This window comes from Peromyscus eremicus, chromosome 14 (genome assembly GCF_949786415.1).
Source record: "Peromyscus eremicus chromosome 14, PerEre_H2_v1, whole genome shotgun sequence".
Taxonomy (NCBI): Eukaryota; Metazoa; Chordata; class Mammalia; order Rodentia; family Cricetidae; genus Peromyscus; species Peromyscus eremicus.
Genome location: NC_081430.1, coordinates 58,923,655 through 58,932,074, shown reverse-complemented (window position 1 = coordinate 58,932,074; position 8,420 = coordinate 58,923,655). Strand labels below are relative to the sequence as shown.

General features: G+C 47.3%; 1 non-coding gene across 1 annotated transcript; it reads right to left on the bottom strand.

Annotated features, from left to right (window-relative positions):
* Positions 1-5,878: 5,878 nt before the first annotated feature.
* Positions 5,879-5,952, bottom strand: Trnai-aau (transfer RNA isoleucine (anticodon AAU)). Its single transcript has one exon. It is a non-coding gene; the product is annotated as a tRNA-Ile (tRNA).
* Between the last annotated feature and the right edge of the window lie 2,468 nt (positions 5,953-8,420).

The following is an 8,420-nucleotide window of genomic DNA, read 5'->3' as shown; positions in this document are numbered from 1 at the left end:
CTTTTTGAATGCTAGGACAAACACTGCACCAAGTTAAAATTTAAATTCGGCTTCTTTTTTCTTTTTTGAGACAGAGCCTCCTGCTGTAACCCTGACTGATCTCGAGCTTGTGGCGATCTTCTGTCTCAGCCTTCCGAACACTCGCTGGTTAGTAGCACTGGGGAGCCGGCTAGTTTGGCTGTGCAGTCCTGAGTTGTTTTTAGAGACCTCTGCTCAACTGAAAATAGTTCAGTACAGTGAAGAATTTCGGGACAAACCAATATGGAGCACAGCTGGGCTTCATTATGAACAAAGTTTAACATAGATTTAAACAGTCACGGGAAAGAGAGATGCTCTGAGGAAGAATATGTGTAGGGCCCTCTCAAGAAGCCTTAACGTCGGCTTAAATGTATGAGCAGTAGCCATACATAAATTTTGGTGGCTCTCAAGTTACAATCCAAAGGATTGCTGCAGGAAACCTTTCCCCCTCCTCAATAAATGAGTTTAGAGAGTGGTTCTGGGTGACTCTAGAGAGGCCTTTGCTGGGACTGATCAGATAAAACCATGGGTCAGAAGGACTGCACAAAGGGGTTACTATATAATATTAATATATATTAAATATATAATATTTATAATAATAATAAAATGCTGTTGGTTGTTTTTATTTACGCTTTACTCTTTTTTTTTGGGGGGGGGCACCACCTAGCTCCCAAATAAATCACACACAGAGGCTTATTCTTAATTATAACTGCCCGGCCTTAGCTTGACTTATTTCCAGCCAGCTTGTCTTAAATTATCCTGTCTATCTTTTGCCTCTGGGCTTTTATCTTTCTCTATTTCTGTATACCTTTCATTATTTCTTACTCCGTGGCTTGCTGTGTAGCTGGGTGGCTGGCTCCTGGAGTCCTCCTTCTTTTTTTTTTGTTCTTTGATCCTCTTTTCTCTCTTTTTCTCCTCCTATTTATCCTCTCTGCCAGCCCTAGCTGTCCTTTCTTATGTCTTGGTATTGGCCATTCAGCTCTTTATTAGACCAATCAGGTGTTTTAAAGAGACAAAGCTTCACAGACGCAACACAAAGGAATGCAATACATCTTTGCATCATTAAACAAATATTCCCCAGCATAAACAAATGTAACACATCTTAAAATATTATATATATATATATATATATATATATATATATATATATATATATATATATATAGTGGTGTCTTGTGATGTTCCTAGAAAATTGCAGATTTATACCTGGGAAAGGAAATAGGCAATAATAGGCAATATATGCTTAGGCCATATACATGATTTATTACTGTCTTAACATTATTACTTGTGTGTGTGGGGGGGGTCGAGACAGGGTTTCTCTGTGTAGCTCCGGCTGTCTTAGAACTCCCTCTGTAGACCAGGCTGACCTTGAACTTGGAGATCTGCCTGCCTCTGCTTTGAGTGCTGGGATTAAAGTCGTGTGCCACCACACCCAACTCTTAGCATTATTTTAAACCTTTCTCTATAAAAGGAATATTCTTTCTATGTTAGCAACCTTCACAGTAATTGTTGTCCATTATGCTGGAATCCTTGTCTCCTAGTTGGCCAGAGGCTTCAGCCAGACTCCAGGGCGAGGTGCTCTCTTTCCCCTTCCCATGTCCCTTCAGTGTTACCCTGCCTCATAGTAGGATTATAAAGTTCATTTATTTGTTTATTTGCTTTGTTTTGTTTTATGTGTGTGGTGTTTTACCTAAGTGTATGTCTGTACACAACTTGTGTTCCTGGTGCCTTCAGAGGCCAAAAGAAAATATGGAATACCCTGGAACAGGTAGAGATGGCTATGAGCCACCATGTAGGTGCTGGGAATGGAACTCAGGTCCTCTGTAAGAGCAGCCAGTGCTCTTAACCACTGACCCACCTCTCCTGCCCCAAAATGTTTGCTTTTTTGTTTTGTTTTGTTTTTCGAGACAGGGTTTCTCTGTGTAGTTTTGGTGCCTGTCCTGAAACTCACTCTGCAGACCAGGCTGGCCTCAAACTCATAGAGATCTGCCTGCTTCTGCTCCCAAGTGCTGGGATTAAAGGCATATGCTACCACCGCCTGGCAAATGCTTGCATTTTTAACATTAGTGCTCACAAGCCTCCTAACGTGTTTCTAAGGTGACCCATCCCACACCTACCTGCCACATAGACTATATACATCTTTAGGGCAGGAATGACATATTGCTCATTGGGTGTGCAACACAAGCTCTGTCCCAGAACACACTCTCAAGAGAATGTGGATGGATGGATGGATGGATGGATGGATGGATAGTTAATGGCTGGCTGGCTGGGTGGGGAGGTGGATGGCTGAATGGACAGATGGATGAGTGGGTAGATGGGTGGCTGATGCATCCACCTGCCTCACATTGCAGGCTCTTCCATCCAGCTCCACTACTTCCTCATCCCCAGCCTAACTTCTCTTCACTCCAGTGGCTCTTCCTGAGTAGGGCAGTCAGCCACTGATTACATACTTACTGAGGCGCTGTGGGGCGAATGGGAGTCCCTACCCTGGGCAGTTGGAGTCTAAGTAGGAAGAGTGAGACTGGCAATTGCCACTCAGTGTGATGATAAGTGAAAGCCACAGGAGAGAGGCCGGGGACAGCCTGCTGTCAGGTTCTGATCATTTTATGTCACCACAGGATTATCTTTAAAAAATATTTTTATTATTATTTTATATTATTTATGTGTACATATGTATATATCTGTATATGTATATGTACCTGAGGTTAGGGCCATCCCCTAGAGCTTGACTTACAAGCAGTTGTAAGCTGCCTGGTGTGGGTGCTGGGAATCAAACTCAAGTCCTCTGCAAGAACGAGACATGTTCTTAACCACTGGGCTATCTCTCCAGCCCCCGGGATTATCTTTTTCTTCTTAAACTCTCTAGGTGTGTGCCTGAATATGTGTATGGACAGCCCATGTGAGCAAGAGCCTGAGGTGGCCAGAGGAGGGCATCAGATCCCCTGCAGCTGGAGTTACAGGTGGTTGTGAGCCTCCATGTGTGTACTGAGAATCGAACCCAGGTCTTGGAAAGAGCAGGGAACCTCTGGACTGCTGAGCCATCTCGCCAGCCCTGTGATCGTCACCTTTATTATCCTTGTAGGCCATCTTCATGTTACACTTACCATAAACTTGTAGTGTCCTGAGTTAATGCCCTGGCAGCTTCACTGAGTGTCGCTGGGGCGACTGCATTTCTCCCAGTCTTTGTCTTAGCAAAACAGTGTCTTTTTACATATATAGCCCAGGCTGGCCTGGAACTCATTCTGTAGAGCAGGGTGGCCTGGCCTGGAATCATGATCCTGTTGCCTCAGCCTCCCGAGCGTTGGGGTTACAGGTACATGTTACCATGTCTCCTTGTTTCTTTAATATTTTCTCTCTTTCTCTTCTCTCTAACCCCAAGCCTAGAATTGTTGCCTTAATCCAGAATATCACCTCTGTTTTAAAATCCTTTTGAATTTGGAGAGAAAAAAACTTATCTTTTGAATATGTGTGTGTGTGTGTGTGTGTGTGTGTGTGTGTGTGTGTGTGTGTTTCAAATGAACTGACAAAAGGCAAGTTACTAGTATTAGTGTTCATAAAGAAACTGGTGACACACACCTTTGATTCTAGCACAGAGATCCTTCTGCCTCTGCTGAAATCAGAGGCGTTCACCACCATGACTAATCACAATAGTTTTAAAGTATTCTTTTGGGGGGCAGTTTTAGTTTTTTGAGACAGGGTTTCACTGTGTAGCCCTGGCTGTCCTAAAACTCACTCTGTAGACCAGGCTGGCCTCAAACTCACATGGATCAGCCTGCCTCTGCCTCTTGAGTGCTGGGATTAAAGGCATGTGCCATTACAGCCCGACTTAAAGTATTCTTTTTTAAGGTTTACTTTTGCCAGTCGGCCGTGGCACACACCTTTAATCTCAGCACTCCGGAGGCAGAGCCAAGCGGATCTCTATGAGTTTGAGGCCAGCCTGGTCTACAGAGAGAGATCCAGGACAGGCATCAAAACTGCATGGAGAAACCCTGTCTTGAAAAACCAAACCAAAACAAAAAAGGTTTACTTTATTTATGTGCATGTGTCTGTGTAAGTGAATGCCACATGTGAGCAGGTACCCATGGAGGCCAGAAGAAACTATCTGACACCCTGGAACTAGTGGCTGCCAAGTGTCCTGACCTAGGTGCTGGGAACCAAACAGCTTAACAACTTAGCCACCTCTCCAAACTCCCAGTTTTACATCTGAACACCTTCAAATGTGTTTGGAAGGCAGAGATCTGCCTGTTCCTCCTGATGTCACACAGCACACCCACAACAGAATCCGGTTATCAGAGAGTCAAAGCTACACATGACAAAACAGCTGTTTCCTTTCTGTGCTTAGCAAAAGAGCCAATCCCAGGGCTCTGCTCTTCCAGAGGTCCTGTGTTCAATTCCCAGCAACCACATGGTGGTTCACAACCACCTATATGAGCTCTGGTGCCCTCTTCTGGCCTGCAGGCATACATGCAGGCAGAATACTGTATACATAATAAATAAATAGATAGATAGATAGATAGATAGATAGATAGATAGATAGATAGATAGATCTTTTTTTTTAAAAAAAAAAAAAGACAGCCAATCCTTCACCATCTCCCAGTCCACTTCTATGTTCCCCACAGAAAAGTCATGCCGAAAACCCAGTCCAACGTGCTGGGACACAGCTTCGAAGAGGGTTTACTGGGCACTAGCAGGGCCTAGCTTCATTCCTAGCTCTAAACATGAAAACCAAAGGCTGAGCTTGTCACTGCTTAATTTCCCCAGTATCACATCCACAAAGAAAGCACACGCTACAGGGGCCCAACCCAAGGCTCTGTGCAGACAGGCCGAGTTCACAACAGAGGGATCATCCCCCCCCCACCCCCCACGGTGGAAGGCAGATGAAGGTAAATAGGACAGCAAGCTTCAGATCTAGTCTCAGTGCCCAGCTCCACTCCCTACTGTGTCCCTGAGTCTAAGTACCAGGAACTTCTATCCTGCATGACGTGTGCAAGCACCTATTCCTGGCGCCAGCAGTCCATTTCTTTTCATTTTGTCTGCAATAGCAATAGTCCCACCCACTAGTATGGGATCCACAGCTCTGACTACATCTGAAGCACTTATCAGGACCTTAATCTCCGTGGACTCGACCTGCCCTTATCTAATTCGGGGTTCAACCCTTGAGAAAGGGACGGAGCGGGGGAGAAAGGGACAGGTCCCTGCCTGTAGTCTCGGCTCTCAGGCCGTGGGGGCAGGAGAATCTTGTGTTTAAGGTGAACCTGGGCTACGGAAAACAAAATCCACCACCCTGTACCCACAAAGGAGCCAAAAGGTGCTTTTTGTTAAACTAAACATCGTTGACCGACCCAGAGACTAGAGCATTCGGTGAGAAATTTGTTCACTGTCCTCTGCCTCCAAATTCAGAACCAAGAGGAGGAAGTGTGGAGTCGAAAATCTCTGACAGGAGGGAGACAGAGACAAGGGAAGGTTTCTGAAAACCCCGCAGCGTTCCTCGGCTGGCCCTGCGGGGACCGTCCAGCGTGCGCAGTCGGCTTGCGGGGAATACCTGCGAAACGCGTTGTCTTGACCTGCAATTTCAGCATGAAGAACTCCATGAACACTGAGGTCCACCCGAGGCCACCACCGGTCTTCACTGAACAGCACCGCCAGAGGAGCCGGAGCCGAGCTTAAAACCTCAAAATTTTGAACGCTTAACCGATAATGTCCTAAAGAGATTGCAAGTGACTTCTGCGGCGGGGGATAAGAGCAGCAGGAACTTCTGTGATGCACAGTCGGGTTACAGCTGCCTAGAAAGAGGATGCAGACAACTTTCAGAGTTGAGAAAAGTAGTCTCTCTCATTTTCTTGTAAAAAGACAAGCCCACTGGCCCGTACGGGGATCGAACCCGCGACCTTGGCGTTATTAGCACCACGCTCTAACCAACTGAGCTAACCGGCCAGACCGGAGCGCCCCTGTCTTAGATCGCCTACAAGGTTTTTCAGACGCCCTGTACCCAGCTGTCTGGCTCCTCCTCCTCTCCTGAGTTCCAAGCACAAGGCTCTCTCCCACGCGTTCTCGCCTCCCCCGAGCTCTTTCTCTGTGCATTACCCCTTGACCAGATGGAAAAACGGTCACCCAGGGCTCCAGAGGAGGCGGCCTCCCACAGAGAACCCAGACTTCAAGGAAAATGCTAGTTGCCTGTCCAAGGCCTGACTCCGCAGTAACGAAGCTTTCAAACATTCCAGGTCAGAGTTCCGAAAATCTCTGCAGCTAGAAACCTAGTATACTAACGCCTTTACTATGGCTAAATCAAACTCGGAACACGGAAATCCAGGCAAAAAGTAAAGAACCTCCCAACCTTCCAGCATCCCGTCGCCAGCCGCAGCTGGAATCTTGGCTTCCTTCCTGCGCATCTGAATCCTGTGCGCGCTCTTTCTTTTTCTTTCTTCCTTCCTTCCTTCCTTCCTTCCTTCCTTCCTTCCTTCCTTCCTTCCTTCCTTCCTTCCTTCTTTCCTTCCTTCCTCCCTCCCTTCTTTCCTTCCTTCCTCTCTCTTTCTTTCTCCCCCTCTCTTTCCTTCCCTCCTTCCCTCCCTCCCTTATTCCTCCCTCCTGCCCTCCTTCCTTTCTTTTTCTGAGTTTGATCATTTAGTTGTTACTCTTAAAGACTTATTTTTGACTGAACTCAGAAGAAGAAGCTCTTAGCGAGGGCAGCCTACGTCTCTTGGAAATCTGTTCCTGGAGTTTTTCTTCGGGTTCCTTCATTCTCTTGGCCAAAAGTTTAGCGTGTTCGGCAGCCTCCTCGTTCTTCTCAGTGCCTGTACGCAGCTTGCGTTCACTGTGCCCTGAGTTTCTGACAGCTGGTGGCTGGGAAGATATGCAGCTTCATCTTGACAGGCCCTGACATTCACATTTAGCTTTCTTTCAACTCGCGGCAATTTCTCCCGACTCAGCTTTCCGAATACTGAGATTACAGGCACGCGCCACCTCGCCTGGCTCGAAAATGCCATTGTAAACCGTTCCTAAGCACAGTAATGCATGGAGTGAATAGGACATAAGCTTTTCTCAAAAACAAAACAAACAGAAGACTGAGCAACCACCCTGGCATTTTAGTGTAAATTCGGGCAACACCACGGACTTAGACTAAAATGGTAACTGCTTTGTGTCTGGTAAACAATCACTTCACAGATTCCTCTAAAACCAGACTCAGAGAGGTGTCTCATCGGGCAGAGGCAGGGGGTCCGATATAAGTTCCGGACAGAACCTGTCTCTGCAAGCTAGTAAATAACTTAGCTGGGCTAGGCCCCCCGGCATGTGCGAAGTGGAGGCAGGGGGATCAGGAGTTCAGGGTGGTGCAGTCGAGTTCGAAGCCACGTGAGTTTTGCGCTTCCCTTTACCCCAGACTTCCACAAGACTCCTAATGTCACGCCGGGCGGTGGTGGCGCACGCCTTTAATCCCAGCACTCGGGAGGCAGAGCCAGGTGGATCTCTGTGAGTTCGAGGCCAGCCTGGACTAACAAGTGAGTTCCAGGAAAGGCGCAAAACTACACAGAGAAACCCTGTCTCGAAAAACAAACAAACAAACAAACAAAAAAGACTCCTAATGTCAGTGACCGCAGGCTTCCACGAGCCGGTTTGCAATCTACTTGCACAGTCCCTGCCCCACCTCCAGGTGTTTATACCGTGAATCGTCTCCCACCACCACGTCGTGCTCTCCAGAAGGCCGCAGCCAAGCGGACCTCAGCAGACACTGGTAGTTGGAGCCGGGTCGGAACCTGGCGGGGAGGTGGAGGCACGAAAAGCACCCAGGCGCACAGGGCTCCCCGAGGCCTCGGCACGGCCAGGCGCAGTGACTAATAGTGGACGCTAGGGGACACCCGAGACCCACGGAAGTCAGAAGCCATTAAATGGCTAAATAAATGGTACTAAGTATTAAGTTTTCATAAGGGGTGGATGTGTCTCTTTATATGTAGCATTTTAAATAGACTACTTTCTGAATTTTTACTTGTTCGCTTTTTTTTTTTTTTTTTTGGTTTTTCGAGACAGGGTTTCTCTGTGTAGCTTTGCGCCTCTCCTGGAACTCACTTGGTAGCCCAGGCTGGCCTCGAACTCACAGAGATCCGCCTGGCTCTGCCTCCCAAGTGCTGGGATTAAAGGCGTGCACCACCACCGCCCGGCCTTGTTCGCTTTTTTGAGAGTATCATATAACCCAGGCTAGCCTCATAGCTGAGAATGGCACTGAACTTTCTCTCGCTTCCATCCCCCAGTGGTTGGGAATATAGGCGCTCATGAGTATTTTTATGCCGTGCTGTGCTGACGTCTGTGCCCAGGGCTTCACGCGGGCTAAACAAACCACGAAATGAGCGCACCTCCAGACGTTTATTTCTTCCTGGTAGAAGTTTTTGTGTTGTCCTGCTTTTCCGTTGCTT